General features: G+C 38.3%; 1 long non-coding RNA gene across 3 annotated transcripts in view; it reads left to right on the forward strand.

Annotated features, from left to right (window-relative positions):
* Positions 1 to 15,505, forward strand: part of LOC137154203 (uncharacterized) — a 316,079-nt gene that overhangs the window by 173,978 nt on the left and 126,596 nt on the right. For all 3 annotated transcript variants that reach the window (XR_010920146.1, XR_010920144.1, XR_010920145.1), the window contains exon 3: positions 3,533 to 3,663. This is a non-coding gene — a long non-coding RNA (uncharacterized lncRNA). The remainder of the gene's footprint in view (positions 1 to 3,532; positions 3,664 to 15,505) is intronic.

The following is a 15,505-nucleotide window of genomic DNA, read 5'->3' on the forward strand; positions in this document are numbered from 1 at the left end:
CTCGATCTGCTGGCAATGCTCCTACTAATGCAGCTCAATATGCTGTTAGCCTTCTTGGCAATAAGGGCACACTGTTGACTCTGATCCAGCTTCTTATCAACTGTGACCTTCAGGTCCTTTTCTGCAGAACTGCTGACTACTCAGTCAGTCCCCAGTCTGTAGCAGTACATGGGATTCTTCCGTCCTAAGTGCAGGACTCTGCACTTGTCATTGATGAACCTCATCAGATTTCTTTTGGCCCAATCCCCTAATTGTTCTAGGTCACTCTGTATCCTATCCCTGCCCTCCAGCGTATCTATCATTCTCCCCACCAGCTTAGTTTCATCTGCGAACTTGCTGAGGGTGCAATCCACCCCATCCTCCAGATCATTAATGAAGATGTTGAACAAAACCAGCCCCAGCACCAAGTACCAGGGCACTCCACTTTTTACCAGCTGCCAACTAGGCATTGAACCGTTGAGCATTACCCGTTGAGCCTGATGATCTAGCCAGCTTTCTATCCATCTTATAGTCCATTCATTCAACTCATACTTCTTTAACTTGTTTATAAGAATACTCTGGGAGACTGAATCAAAAGCTTTGCTAAAGTCAAGGTATATCACATCCACTGCTTTCCCCACATCCACAGAGTCAGTCATCTCATCACAGAAGGCAATCAGGTTGGTGAGGCATGACTTGCCTTTAGTGAATCTCTGTTGAATGTTCCTGATCACCCCTCTCTCTTCCAAGTGCTTCAAAATGGATTCCTTAAGGACCTGCTCCATGATTTTTCCAGAGATTGAGATGAGGCTGACCAGTCTGTAGTTTCTCGGATCCTCCTTCTTCCCTTTTTTGAAGATGGGCACTATATTTGCCTTTTTCCAGTCATCTGGGACTTCTCCCATTCACCACTAGTTTTCAAACATAATGGCCAATGGCTCTTTAATCACATCAGCCAACTCCCTCAGCACCCTCGGATGTATTGCATCCAGCCCTATGGACTTGTGCATGTCCAGCCTTTCTAAATAGTCCTGAACCTGTTCTTTCAGCACTGAGCACTGCTCACGTCCTCCCCATTCTGTGCTGTGCAGTACAGTAGTCTGGGAACTGACCTTGTCTGTGAAGACGGGCAAAAAAAGCATTAAGTCCTTCAACTTTTTCCACATCATCTGTCACTTGGTTGACTCCCCCATTCTGTAAGGGGCCCACACTTTCCCTGACCACCACCTTGTTACTAATATACCTTCTTGTTACCTTTCACGTCCCTTGCTAGTTGCAACTCAAATTATGGCCTTCCTGATTTTACGCCTGCATGCTCGAGCAATATTTTTATACTCCTCCCTAGTCATCTGATCAAGCTCAACACAGGTAGACTACTTTTTTAATACCCATAAGAATTTTGAAACCATTGACTATAAGTTATATAACGATTTATAGTCTATCTGTTCTTCACACAGCAGTCCTGTTTAGACTTCTTGATTTTTTTCGCTTTGACAGTATTTCTTCTTGAAGTAGCTAACATTAAGGAATTATTATGTTCAGTAGTTAAAAATATATATACGAAGAGTATGTGGGTACAAATAAAACCATAGAAGGTTATAAAAATTGTAGCCAAAGCTGAATGTGCCAGTTGTCCTGAGTGTGCATGCTGTTGGTGATCTGGGCATGCACATATCTTTGTGCTTCTTCACTGGATGTCTGTCTGCCTTTTTTTCCCTTCAAATATCTTTGTGTTAATAATTCAAACACATGTTTTTCTTCATACATATACTGGAGGGCCAGGGATGAGAGAGAGAGGAAGGAAGAGAAAGAGAATTATTTTTTGCCCTATCAAAATCTTGTCTGTTGTTCATGAACATTAAGATGCTTGCAATTTTTTGAGCAAGTAGAAGTTTGTCCTTGTGTTCTTGAATAAAATGTCTTCTACACCCGTTGCTGTACATTGTGGTATGTTCTCGCTGTCCACTTTATTACTGTTCTCCATAGCTGCTGTGCATATGTATAGTTTGCAAAGGTGAGATTATGAAAGATGAAAGGTGGCTATATGAATATAAAATATTATTACCACCTTCTAGTTTGTTATTGGTTTATAATGCTCAGATTTTGAATGGATAATTGTACTGCATTCTAAATGAGTGGAGATGTTCACTAGCCTATTCTGTGTGTCTTCATGAGCTAAGGGGGAAAGACAAGATAAGCTTTTTATTTCACTAATAGATATTTCTAGTGTGCTTTAAGTAGATCTTTATTTCCAGAAACTGAAATGTACTCCTTTTCCTTTTTTCTTGAAAATTAAAAGCTTCTACCTTAAAGAAGTGAATGATACATTATCTGCTTTCTCTAAATTGAACCCATTTGGAGCTATTTGCATCCTGTAGAAACCTACAGCTGAGTGCTGCTCTCAGAGGTGTAATGACTGGTTGTCACAACATGCTGGAGGTGGCCCCATAACAAAATGATCCCCTGTCAATCCCCTTGTAGGAAATGCATTGGCAACCTGTAATTCAGCCTCAGTATTAACATCCTGCCTGGGTTTTGTTAAATGGCACTTTCTAGGAAGTAGATCTGGTGAACTTGTGTTTAATAATGTTTTAAGAGGAATATTTGATGGAAGTTTTAGAAAGCATCACATGGGGTTAACAGTGATTTGTCATTTGTTTCTAATTAAAGGACCTAATCTCTTATCACTGGAGCAGCCAATCTTTTTTATACTAAAGGCACAGATGTGAATGGAAACATATTAATGAGATGTCATACTACACAGTCATTTAGTGTTTTGTTTAACTTAAACATAGCAGAAAATGTGCATCTAAGTAGACACATGTAATGACATTCAGATAGAATTATAATTTCCCACATTTGCATAACCTTTAGCAACATTCACTTTAGATCCACCTTGCAATGGTTATTTTATTTTCAAACTTGACATTTGTTGTAATAATTAAAAAATAAAGGTCTTGCTGCACAGAGCGACATTGTTTCCCCCATCAACTGGCCTGTTGTTTTTCTTGAACCTAATACACAAGCCTCTTTGATGTGGATGGCTTATTGTAGAAGTAAATAAAACTCCATTCAGCACAACAAACATGCTCAGTATTCATGCACAATGATTACAAGGAAAAATTAGCTCCTGCTTTTCTGACAGTCTGCCACAAATATTTTAAAAAATGAGATTTGTACTTAGTCCAGAAGGGACAATTGTGATCCTATAATCTGGCCACCTGCATAACACAGACCACAGAATTTCACCCAGTAATTCCTCCATCAAGCCTAATAACTTGTGGTTGAAAAAGAAAGCACATATTTCAGAAAAAATAAAGTGACTTTCCCAAGGTCACACAGCAAGTGGATAGTAGAGAACGGATAGTATATTCAGTTGAGATTTTTGAACCCACCAGTATTAGATTTTTTAACCTAAATATTCAGTAAAGGTGTTATTAAAGTCAAATTAGAAAGGCCCTACAGGAAATGAAACAGAATTGCCAAATATAGTCAGCAGAGATTTCACCAAAGTTATAAATTGTACTTATGTTTTCTACTTTTACTCTAACAGGTGCATAAATTACTGCTGCTCCAGATTGTTGATTTCCAGCTGTCCTGATATATGCCTGCATACCCTAAGCTGGTGACATCATTAACACCACTGATCAGCACTGAAGTGAAGAGACCATCTGTAGAAAAAAGGTCAGTCCAATTTTATTTATGGAAAGAGTATTCTCTAATTGTTTGATCGGATGAGTGGGAGTCAAAACACCTGGGTTACATTTTTTTGTGTGCCTTTTTTGGAGTGTAACTTGAAGCAAGTCAATTAGGACCAAATCCTGGCCCCATTGAAGTCAGTTACAGAACTCTCCTTCACTTCACTGAGACCAGATTTTGTCCCTTAATCTCTATGGGTCAGTTTCTAATTTCATTTACATAAATGTTAAATGGAAAAATATTGGTACAAAACTAGTGTAAGATCAGAAATAGGCCCCTTTGTTGTTACTTTCTGTGCTTGAATAATACGTATAATTAATTAATAAAATCTTTTGTCTTTGTCTGACTTAATGTTTGTAAAGAACTTTGGGTGAAAAGTACTATGTTCATGAAAAGTATTTTGATACTTTAATGGCCTTATTTTTCACCAGTCTATTTTATATGCAGCACAATAAATGGCAAAAATAACTAAGAAAGAAAACCTAGGAGACCCTTTTTAAAGGTTGTATAGTTTATACCACATTCAGAAGAGAGTAGAAAACTGAAGTGTTGGAGATGGGTAACATGGAAAATAATAAGGTGTCTGTATATATAGTCTAAAGGACTTAAATGAGCTAAGTACTCCCCAAGACATACAAAGGAAAGCTGAAATGAATCTATCCTTCAGATAGAGCAGTGGGACCCTAACATTTGCCATTCAGGAAAATGAACAGCATTTCCCCTTTAGAAGCAGATGATGATTACTATGTGCTTTGTTAGAGAGTAGATTGGAAAATCTGAATTCTAAAGAGGGATGCATTTTTTGTGTGTGTAAAGATAGTAAAAAATTTCAAGTATAAAAGATAAAAAATTACAGTTTTATTAGGGTTAAACTCAAATATGCATCATTTAGAACTTTTCTCTGAATGCCCCCCTCCTCCTTCCCCCCCCATCCTCCATCTATCACCACAGACCGCTCCAATACTGTTCCCAGCTACTAGGCTTATAACCGCCATATCATTTTTTAATCTTTTTCTTTTTTCCACGTATCCATTCTCTGGTTAAGTACTGTAACCTCTTCCTGTTTAATATCAGCAGTGGCTTCCTTTTCCTCACTGCCCACATCTTGGTCATCTGTTGCCTTGATCACTATAATCCTTTTTTCCCCCACTCCAGTTTTTCATCCACTCTTCTTCAGTCTTTCCAAACTGCAGTTGCTAAAATCATTTTCCTCTCCTGTCTCTTCAACTGTCACCTCTCCACTCCCTTGAATTCCTTCACTGGATTCCTATTAGCACAGTTGGATTCAAACTCCTCACCTTCAAGGACCTACCTACATAACCTTGATTCCAATTATGTCTCTATGGTAATGCCCTTCTGCTTCCTGTTTCACTCCCTATTTTTTTCTCAATCCACTTTCTCCTTCTTCAACTCTCTTAACTTCGTACATTCACATCTTGTCCACCAAGCACCCTGTCTTTTTTTTTTATGCTTTTCTCCAAATTCCTCCTTAAAACCTATTTCTTCCTGAGAGCTTTCCTACTGATAAAGAGTGACATATAAGAGCCAGGTGGTATTACTACCATTTTTTCTCACTTACTCTTGTAATTTTTTCTCCATCTTATTTGTTTTAGATTGTGAGCTCTTAGAGGTAGGGGGTGTGTCTAGCCCTGTTTTGTAATGCCCTATGTATATCTGTGACCCTATTTATGTGACTTTTTAAAAGTAAGAATGATAGCTATTTTATAAAGCAACATTGCCATTTCCTACAATATTCTGAGTTTTCTTTGGATGTCTCCTATATATACTGATCGTAGCTTGTGAAATCATGCAACAGCACTATCTGAGGGATATGGCTTCAGAAATTTAAATCAAGGCGCAAATGCCTGTCTGAGGTAGCATTGGGCACACAGGAAAGAGCGTCACATTAAATACTGTAGCCTGAAGAATCCTAATTATATCAAGTGCTAGCTGGAGTGTAACCAGTAGTCAAAGATTACTGGATGACTCACAAGGTTTATAGTAACGTGGATCAGGAATCTTCAAAATGGCAAAAGGGGGTGTGGAGGAGCATCATTTATTATTCATCCTCAGAAGATGAATGTAGAGATCTAATATAAGCAACCATATAGGAACTTTGTAAAGGACTGTATGGATAACATAATTGCAGTGTGCACATCAGAGGTTAAATAACTGTTAGGTGTATTTAAGAAAACAAGAAGTTTAAATAGGCAATTCCCAATTGTTTGAAATCTCTGAAGAATAGAAATCACTTGGAAGTGTATGCTGAGAAGTCATACCAAAGGATTAAATTTGTGAAGAAGTGCTTAGAGAAATGTTTGTCACATTTCTAGGTGGTTGCCTGACAGGCAAAGCTAAAGGTGGAATCTTGGCCCCAGTGAAATCAATAGCAAAATATCCTTTGATTTCAGTCAGGCCAGGATTTGTACCAGGAATGTACAGGCCAGGATTTGAAACAAAAGTGGGGGAAAATACATCCAGTTTCTGTACCAGGAATGCTTAGGACTACCCTGGCTACGTATGATGCAGAAGCTGCTTGATTTGGTGGGGGAGGAATAAGTGCGAGTCAGCTGTTTTCACTATTTAAGCCACTTGTCTGCCTTAAATATTTCTCCAGCAAAACTACAGAAATTAATAATTAAAACACAACAGCAAGAATTTGGTTTCAATGGAGCTTAACTAGCAGTGCAAGTCCAGTTGCCATAATCATCAAAACCATGACAATTACATTTTGGTGTGAACACGAGCTCATAATGTTTAAAGTCAGCTAGATGTATTTGTCACTAGAGATTGAATGGGGTCTCAACCCTAATAAATAAATCAAATATCTAGATTTTGTTTTTGGGGAGCAATATACTCATAGATATTTATATCAGCTGAGTAAATTATTACATAAACCCCACATTTTAAAATGTAAGCAGCTGTTTTTCACCTCTGAACTAGTTTATTGAGGTTCTGAAGTAGTCATTCTATGGTGACAGTTTATGAAAAAGTAGCATGTCAAAAGAAATTAGGATTATTTATGTCAATACCTCATTTGCCTTTAAGTAACTCCATCTATCTGTTTGAGCCATCACACTTTAATTCAAAGGATTTCTCAGTCAGTCAAAGAAACAATTATAAATTGAGATAATTAATGCAGAAATGCAATGGAACATTTCTAATTACCTTAGAAGCATATTCTGATGTCAGAGCGTGGTTATCACCCAAAGTACTATTCTCTTCCTGTGTATTAATTTATAAAGTTTAAAAAGAGCATAAGTCTACATTGTTTCATTCATAATACTTGGACCTTTTGAGTCTGTTTCTTTTGGGTGGCCCCTCAATCCAGTGACTTAGTAGCAGATATTAAATACTAAGTGACATTCCTTCTTTCATTAGAAGAACATAAGCTTTGAATCTTCTTTTGACTGTAATAGTTCTGACAGAAATGGCTGCTGACCGAGAATCCCAAATTTGATCCTACCCAGATTTTACTCGTGTGTGTGTGTGTGTGTGTGTGTGTGAGAGAGAGAGAGAGAGAGAGAGAGAGAGAGAGCAGTAGCACCAGGAAAGCAATAAAATATACATTAATAGTGACAAAAAAGCAAAATTAAAAGACTGTTTATTGCACAAGGGTTCTCCCAGCTAATTTCAGCCACCAGTCATTTCTATCAGTCAAGAACAGGCTGCTAACTGAAGGTCCCATAAATACACTCTCTGATCTCCCTCTGGCATCATGAAACATCATCTCAGTCTGTCTTTAGGAGAACATCAAATATGTGTACTTTGGCACTGGTCAAATATTTAGTAGGTTGCTTTCCTGTAGTACAATGTCTAACATAGTGATTGCACTGTAACTGTGAATTTGTCAGGATATGGGCACTGAATACGAGAGAGCTATGATGGTTCACTATAGGGCAATAAGCATCTAGCTTAAAATATCTTAGTGTTTGTGCATAATGATTAAACACAAAAATTAGGCTTTAGCCTTCAAGATTGTAATTACTACCTCCGCTTGTAACTACTTCTTATGCTTTGTAATGGGCTCTTGTGTCTTTCATATCTAAATCGTTGGCTCAGATCCAGCTCCCTTCAGTAATGACCAAAAGTTGTTACCATCAGAGGACAGCTGGCTAGCCGATGTGAAATAAATTTGGTGGTCTTAATCCAATTCCTAGTAGACCTGCTACCATAATTGCCAGTAGCTGTCTGTCTGTAGAAAGGCCGAGGATTGAATGGGTATTGAAACTCTTCTACTTCTCACCTGTATGGGAAAGCCCTCAAAATCAGTGAAGAGGCTATCAGTGGGGGGCAGGGGGATGGGTAGGAAACCTTGCATTGTCTCTTTGTGGTTGTACTGTACAGAAACAGAGGATTCTATCTCCTGGGTCAGCAGTCCTTTATCTATATCAACACTTAAGAGACACATCTTTTAAATATAAAAATAATTGTTATACTGAATATAATTTCGGTTTTATGCCTATGGAAAAAGAGAGGAAATTAGCATAGGCTAGAATGTAAGCTATTGAATCTCTTTTAAGATGGAGTCCTCAGGAATCTTTTAACTTAAAAGCTTTGCAAACTAGCAATGTGAAAAATGTATTGGGCCTGATCCTCAGCTGGCATATACAGTATAACCCCATCAACATTAATGGACCTGCACTGCTCTTCATTAGCTGAATATCTGGCCCAGGCACTTTCATTTCTTTTTAATTTAGAGATAAAATTGTCAGCTTGAAATTTTCAGTTTCTCTAGTCCCTTTTCCCTCCATCTGTGAAAAGTTCAAAAAAAAGGCTCATAACTGGCAAAAAGGGCCTTGTATACAGGAAATGTAACTTGGCAGTGAAAGCCTGTTATGAAGTACACTACATGGTTTGTGGATAAATATTTCTTTAATGCATGTAATTACTGGATCAGCAGCATAAATGTGGTCATGTCCTTGTAATTAATACATTGTCAAAAGTTCATTTAAGTATAATAATTTTACAAGGAAAATGCTGCCTATGTGATTCCTACAATAATTTGTTAAATTAAGTGCAATAAATATAACATTATTGTTAGGTGTATATTTATTTTTAAGTTCTTTAATTCCAGCATGTCATCTAATGCTTTTAAGACAGTTTTTTCAGAAAAAGAGATGCTAAAAATAAAAGTCCTATAATGTCTTTTAATTTTGCTAAAGTCCTTTCAGTTTTCAAATAACTCTATTTAGTATTAGAAATGCAGCTGGCAAATGTTTAGTTAAGAATTGTGTAACCAAACTGGCCAAGACTTTAAAGCCCAGTATGGAACTCACATTGAAGTATGCTTGTTTATCCATTGTGCACAGCTGAACATTTTCCTCCGAATTGCATGTTACATTTGTTCAGTTCTGTTATAAAACGTAGGGCTGTGCTATAAGTTACAGCTTTAGGATTTCTTAGCAAAGTAAAGGGTGCCCACATCATATATTTCAATTGTTTAAAAATAAAAAGACTGGAGAGGCATGATAATACTTAATTCTCAATCACAAAGCACTAAGATGTAGGGAAATAGTTCCCTTATAGATGAGGAAGAAAGGTTAAGTGTCCTTCCAAGCACATATGAGGGAAATCTGTGTTAGAGCTGAAATTAGACGACAAGGTCCCTGGGGCAATGCTTACTCCACTAGACTATGGTTCTCTCATATGTCATAAATAAGGTGACTGGATGTCCTGATTTTATAGGGACAGTCCTGATATGTGGGGCTTTTTCTTATAAGGGTACCTAGTACCCACCACCACCTGTCCCGATTTTTCACACTTGCTGTCTGGTCACCCTAGTCATAAACCACAAAATGGTTATTAGATTATAAAGACGTTCAGTCTTCGTTCACTTCTAAATGTGTGACCCAGAGAGTAAAGGCTTTATATTCTAGTGCCAAGTCTTCAGGGACATCTAATCCTCTACTTGGCTCTTCCACTGAAATTCCTTAAAACTGATAGTTTCCTATCCTAAAAGAATTCTGCACTTTGGGCCATGTTTATGTTGTGAGGCAGAAGGGAGCATAAATGAGTTTAATTTGCACAAATGATTAAATTAATTCTGGCCTGATTTTTCAAAGATGCTGAATCCCCAGACTCCCTTTCAAGTCAATGTGAGCTGTGGGGTCTCAGTATCTCTGAAAATCAGGGTGAACTTTATACTTTCCCCTCTCAAGCGTCAGAAAATGTTTAAAACTCTAATTCCGTAAATTTAAACAAGCAGTAGGTTCCATGATCATAGGACGAATCAAAATTACAATACATAATAGGAACTAAAAATCATCTTTCAGTCCCAGTATCTGTCAACCAGAACATATATCCCACTGTATAGTGTCAGGCTAACACTTATATCTGCTTCAGTGAAATATAAATGTCACTTGACCCTGAAAACTGCTCACGAGGCATGTGCAACATCCTGTAATTAAGCTTAAAGATACATTGACAAATATCATTCAGATAACAAGGTTTAGATGGTTACAAGAAACCATAAAAACAAAATTTCTAGACTGCAGGGAAATTGATTCCAATGGGTTTATATTATATATTGGCATTGAGACATTGTATGCAGTAAGAATAATTCAATACTGCTCATATAGATTAATAAACAGCAGAACATTCATTATATACTTTTAACTTTATGTAACATTATAGTTGTGGGAAAGAAAATGTATTGTTAATGTCATATCTTTTCCCCAAGGAATTTTTCATTATTAATTTATAATGATAAATAAGGTGCACTGATGTATTTTAAAACTATTTTTATATTTATGTATTTTAATAATACAGTGTCAATAAAGGTGGTACTGGGGAATCTATAATGAATTTTATTTACATTTTTATTATAGCACTAACTTCTCATCCGCTCCTTAGAGTGTACATCTGAAAAAATGTACAGATCATCTTTTAGTAAAACTACCAAAAAGATCTCAATCACATTTGTAATGAAATTTTTATTAGTGTTGAAAATATTTCCATCAGCAAGAAAAAATGTACATCTAATAAGACCAGATTCAGACATAATCGAGGACAGTGCTGTACTGCAAGTGAAATGTTATGTGGGGAGAAGAGAGAGTCCCGTTCTAGCAACATGCTACAAAGGTGCCTTTGATATAATAGAATGGCCTGGATATACCATGGCATATGGAAATAGAGGAAAACTTTCGTCCTTGATATATACTATATTAGCACTTAAGTGAGGCATCTAGTGAAGTTTCTACTTCTCTTTGACTTGGATTGCAGGATTGTCATTGTGTTAACATAAGAATGGACATCCTGGGTCACACCAATAGTCTATCTATCCCAGTATCCTGTCTTCCAAAAGTGGCCAGTGCCAGATGCTTCAAAGGGAATGAACAGAATAGAGCAATTATCGAGTGATCCGTTCCCTGTCATCCAATCCCAACTTTTGGCTTTAGGGACATCTGGAGCATGGGGTTGTGTTCCTGACTATCTTGGCTAATAGCCACTGATGAACCTATCGTCTATGAACTTATGAAAATTTGTTTTGAATCTAGTTATACTTTTGGCCTTCAGAACTTCCCCTGGCAATGAACTCCATAGAATGACAGTGCATTGTGTGAAGAAGTATCCTTGTTTGTTTTAAACCTGCTGCCTATTAATTTCATTGGGTGACTCCTGGTTATTGTGTTATGTGAAGGGGTAAATAACACTTTTCCCCTGCACTGTTCATGATTTTATAGACCTCTGTCATATTCCCCCCCTTAGTGGTCTTTTATAAGCTGAAGAGTCCCAGTCTTTTTAATATCTCATCATATGGAAGCTGTTCCATACCCCTAATATTTTTTGTTGTCCTTCTCTGTACCTTTTCCAATTCAAATGTATCTTTTTTGAGGTGGGATGACCAGACTGCATGCAGTATTTGAGGTGTGGGCATACCATGGATTTATAAAGGGGCATAATGATATTTTCTGTCTTACTATCTATCCGTTTCCTAATGGTTCTTAACATTTTGTTACCTGTTTTGACTGCCACTACACATTGAGCAAATATTTTTAGAGAATTATCCACGATTACTCAAAAATCTTTCTTCAGTGGTAACAACTAATTTAGACTCTATCATTTTGTATGTATAATTGGGATTATGTTTTCCAATGTGCATTACTTTGCGTTTATCAACATTGAGTTTCATCTGCTCTTTTGTTGCCCAATCATCCAGTTTTGTGAGATCCCTTTGTAACTCTTAACAGTCAGCTTTGGATGCAACTGTCTTTAGTAATTAGTAAATAGTATTGTCTGCAAACTTTGCCACCTCACTGTTTACCCCCTTTTCTAGATCAGACATGAATATGTTGAACAGCACTTGTTCCAGGACTGATCCTTCAGGGATACCACTGTATACCTCTCTCCATTATGGAAATTGATCATTTATTCCTAACCTTTGTTTCCTATCTTTTAACCAGTTACTGATCCATGAGAGGACCTTCTCTTTTATCCCATGACTGCTTACTTTGCTCAAGAGCCTTTGGTGAGGGACCTTGTCAAAGGCTTTCTGAAAGATCAAGTACACTGTATCCACTAGATCACCCTTGTCCACATGCTTTTTTATGCCCTCAAAAAATTCTAATAGATTGATGAAGTATGATTTTCTTTTATAAAAGCTGTGTTGGCTCTTTCCCAACATATTGTGTTCATCTATATGTCTGATATTCTATTTTTTACTATAGTTTCAACCAAATTGCCTTATGCTGACGTTAGGCTTAACAGCCTGTAAATGCCAGGGTCACCTCTGGAGCCTTTTAAAAAAATGGTGTTACATTAGCTATCTTCCAGTCATCTGGCATAGAGGCTGATCCTCCATTATTTAATGGTCTACAGCAATTAACACAATGACTGAATTGGTAATTATGGCTGTACTGCATCCTATTACTCAGCTAGGTTGCTTGTTCCTATTGTGCTGTATCTCTCTTTGCTTCTCATTGAAGTGATAGATCTCTCTTATGTAAAACCCGTCCCATTGCTAAATCTGTATAGTCAATCTTTGTTGCTGAAGTTTACAAAAGGATGGTTAGAATCACATAAATAGAAAATTAAGCAGTGTAAAATTCCTGATATGTATTTCTTAGTGATGAAAACAGACTTTTCAAAAAATTAGTAAGTACAAAATTTTGTGTAAAATCATATTAATGTGACATATTGCGACGAACAATCTACAATAAATTTTTTTCTTTTTTCTTTTAAATTGTGTATTTCTTTGTCTTGGGTCTTAAAAGGGTATTTTTGAGAGGAATTTGTTCTTAATCCACCCTAATCCTGTATCTCCTACCTTGTTCTTTGGAGGCATTTGCGATATGATTTATGCCATTTGTTTCAAGTTATCTGCAAAACATGGAATCACAGTGCACTGTATAGTGTTTCTAACAACAATTTATACTACCTGCAACTCCAGATCCTGGGCAGACCATAAAATACTTCCAGTCTGCATGGATTGAGGGTTTCCAAAAGAAAAGGCAGCATTAGGAGTGGCAGAAACTTTTGCTAAATTCATGAAAACCTCTGCCCCAGAGGTTTTAACATGTTGGTCTGGGTTGGGTTTACAAGATTTATAAGGTCTGGGCCTGCCTTAGTTTTTCCACTGGGTAAGAATGTAGCTCTTATTCATCTTGTAGTGCTGGTCCCTATGTGGATTCTACTGTGTGGGCGTGAGCATTTGCTCCATGCACCCAGAGTCAGAATTCTTGTGAGTAGTGTCCATTGGTCTGCACGTGTGCACTTGCTCTCCTTGTGTTTCCAGTCAAAGGCATAAAGGGCAGTGGGGACTGACCACCTTGCCAGTTTCTTCTTACTGCTGAATGGCTTGTGTCAGAATCTTGTTGAGTCTGGATCACTTCTTGTTGAGGGTGGTTTAATTATGTTGATGGGAGAGCGGCTGCACGAGAGATCTTACAGCGGCACAGCTGCATCAGTGCTGCTGTAAGATCTCTAGTGTAGACATGGCCTTAGTGCCCTTTTGTATATAGTTCTTTATAGTTAATAAGTTTTAAATAGTTTTATAGCTTTTAGCAGAGTTTTTTTCTAGTTAGATTCCCCAACTCAAGGAACACCCCTTCCATCTCCATACCCTGTTACAGGTATTGGACTCTGAGTTTCAAAAATTGTGTGTCCTGGCCTGCCCTCATACCTTCTTGGTCAGTGATGACCATCAGTACTGCTTATACTGTCTCAGGGAGGCACACATCATGGCTAGGTGTAATTTCTGCCCCTCTTTCCCTAGTCATATCTGGGAAGCACAGGAACTCCAGCTTAGCAAACACCTCATGGAGGAGGCTGTGAGGCTGCACATGGACCCAGGCTGAATGATGACCCCCTTCCCACAGAGTGACCTGAATCAAGACACAGTGCACTTCCCACCATGCAGTACAACTCTGTTGCAGGGGAATCCACACCCATAACCCCCCCTCATTGGGATCTTGTGTTTTCTGCCTTCCCAACTCATACAAGCAAAAATTCAAGTCTCCCTCTAAGTCTGCTTCAAAGACACCCAATACTGCTTTGCATAAATAGAGAAACTGTGCTTGTTCAACCCCTAAGGATTTAAGACATCCTAAGTTGACTTGAAATCCCATAAAACCTGGACTTTAGCCATACCAGACTGCATACTAGTGACACCCTCTCCACTGGTACCATCCACGTCAAATGTCAGGAGTTGAGTTGTCAGTTCTGATATGATCAGGGTTTCTATCACCATCTGTACTGTCACTCACTCTCACACCAGCCACACACGGCCTCCCTACTCTGACCCCTTCGGCAAGAATAGATTGGGCCCCTTGCACTCCAGGGAGGTCAGAGACTTTTATTCACCAGCCAAACACAGCATGAATATCATGGTAACAATTCCTTCCACAGTAGCGTCTTCTCTAATGTGGTGGAAGGATCCCCATCAGGTATGTGTGGGGGTCCCCTTCCTACTATCCTTACCAGAAAAGGTGATCATTACAACCCATCTCTCCCTTAGGCTGGGGAAACCACATGGTAACCATAAGGCACAGGGCTTTGGATGTCCCAGGATGCACATCAACTTTCTGGAACTCTGGGCAGTTCAAGAAGCTTGCAGGGTTTTTCTGCAATTTACTTGGTCCCACCATGTCCTTGTTATGTCAGACAACATCACAGCCATCTTGTACATCACAAAGAGGGACTGATCTCTCACCTCCCTGTTTGTTGTAGAAGGGTCACTCTGTAGAACTGGTATATGAGGAACCAAATCACCCGGTCAGCAGCTTACTTTAAAGAACTCAAAATGTGTTTGTAGAGACCTTCAGCAAGCATTTTCCCATTGATCACAAGTGGGAATTGTGCAAGTCAGTGGTAAACAGCATTGTCACTCAATAGGAGACTGTCAACAGGGATCGGTTTATCTCCCAAATGAACAAGAAATGCAACATATATTGTTCCAGCAGAGCTCTAGGATTACATTCTCAGGGCAATATTCTCCTTCTCTCCTGGTCAAACCATCTGTGCTATGCCTTTCCTCCTTTACTGCTCCTATCTTGGGCCTTGGACAGGGCTTGAATCATCCCCATTGTCTCCAGTTGTCCCACACAATTTTGGTTCCCAATCTTCTGCCCATGTCACCTCATCCTCTGATCAGCATCCAGTCCTTTTCTTCTCTCTTGACCCAAGAAAAGCAAAGGATCAAGCATCTCAATCCTGAAGTGCATCATCTCATGGTTTGATGTTTGGATGGGCATCAATCTACCTACTCTGAAGCCATACAAACCATCCTTAATTGCAGAAAAAAAACCCACTAGGAAATGCTATTCAGCCAAATGGAAGCATTTTTCTATCTGGGAACAGCAGAAACATGTATCTCTTGAGTCAGAAA

This window comes from Emydura macquarii, unplaced genomic scaffold (assembly GCF_026122565.2).
Source record: "Emydura macquarii macquarii isolate MOO-44397 ecotype Brisbane River unplaced genomic scaffold, CSIRO-AGI_Emac_v2 contig_1253, whole genome shotgun sequence".
NCBI classification, from domain to species: domain Eukaryota; kingdom Metazoa; phylum Chordata; order Testudines; family Chelidae; genus Emydura; species Emydura macquarii.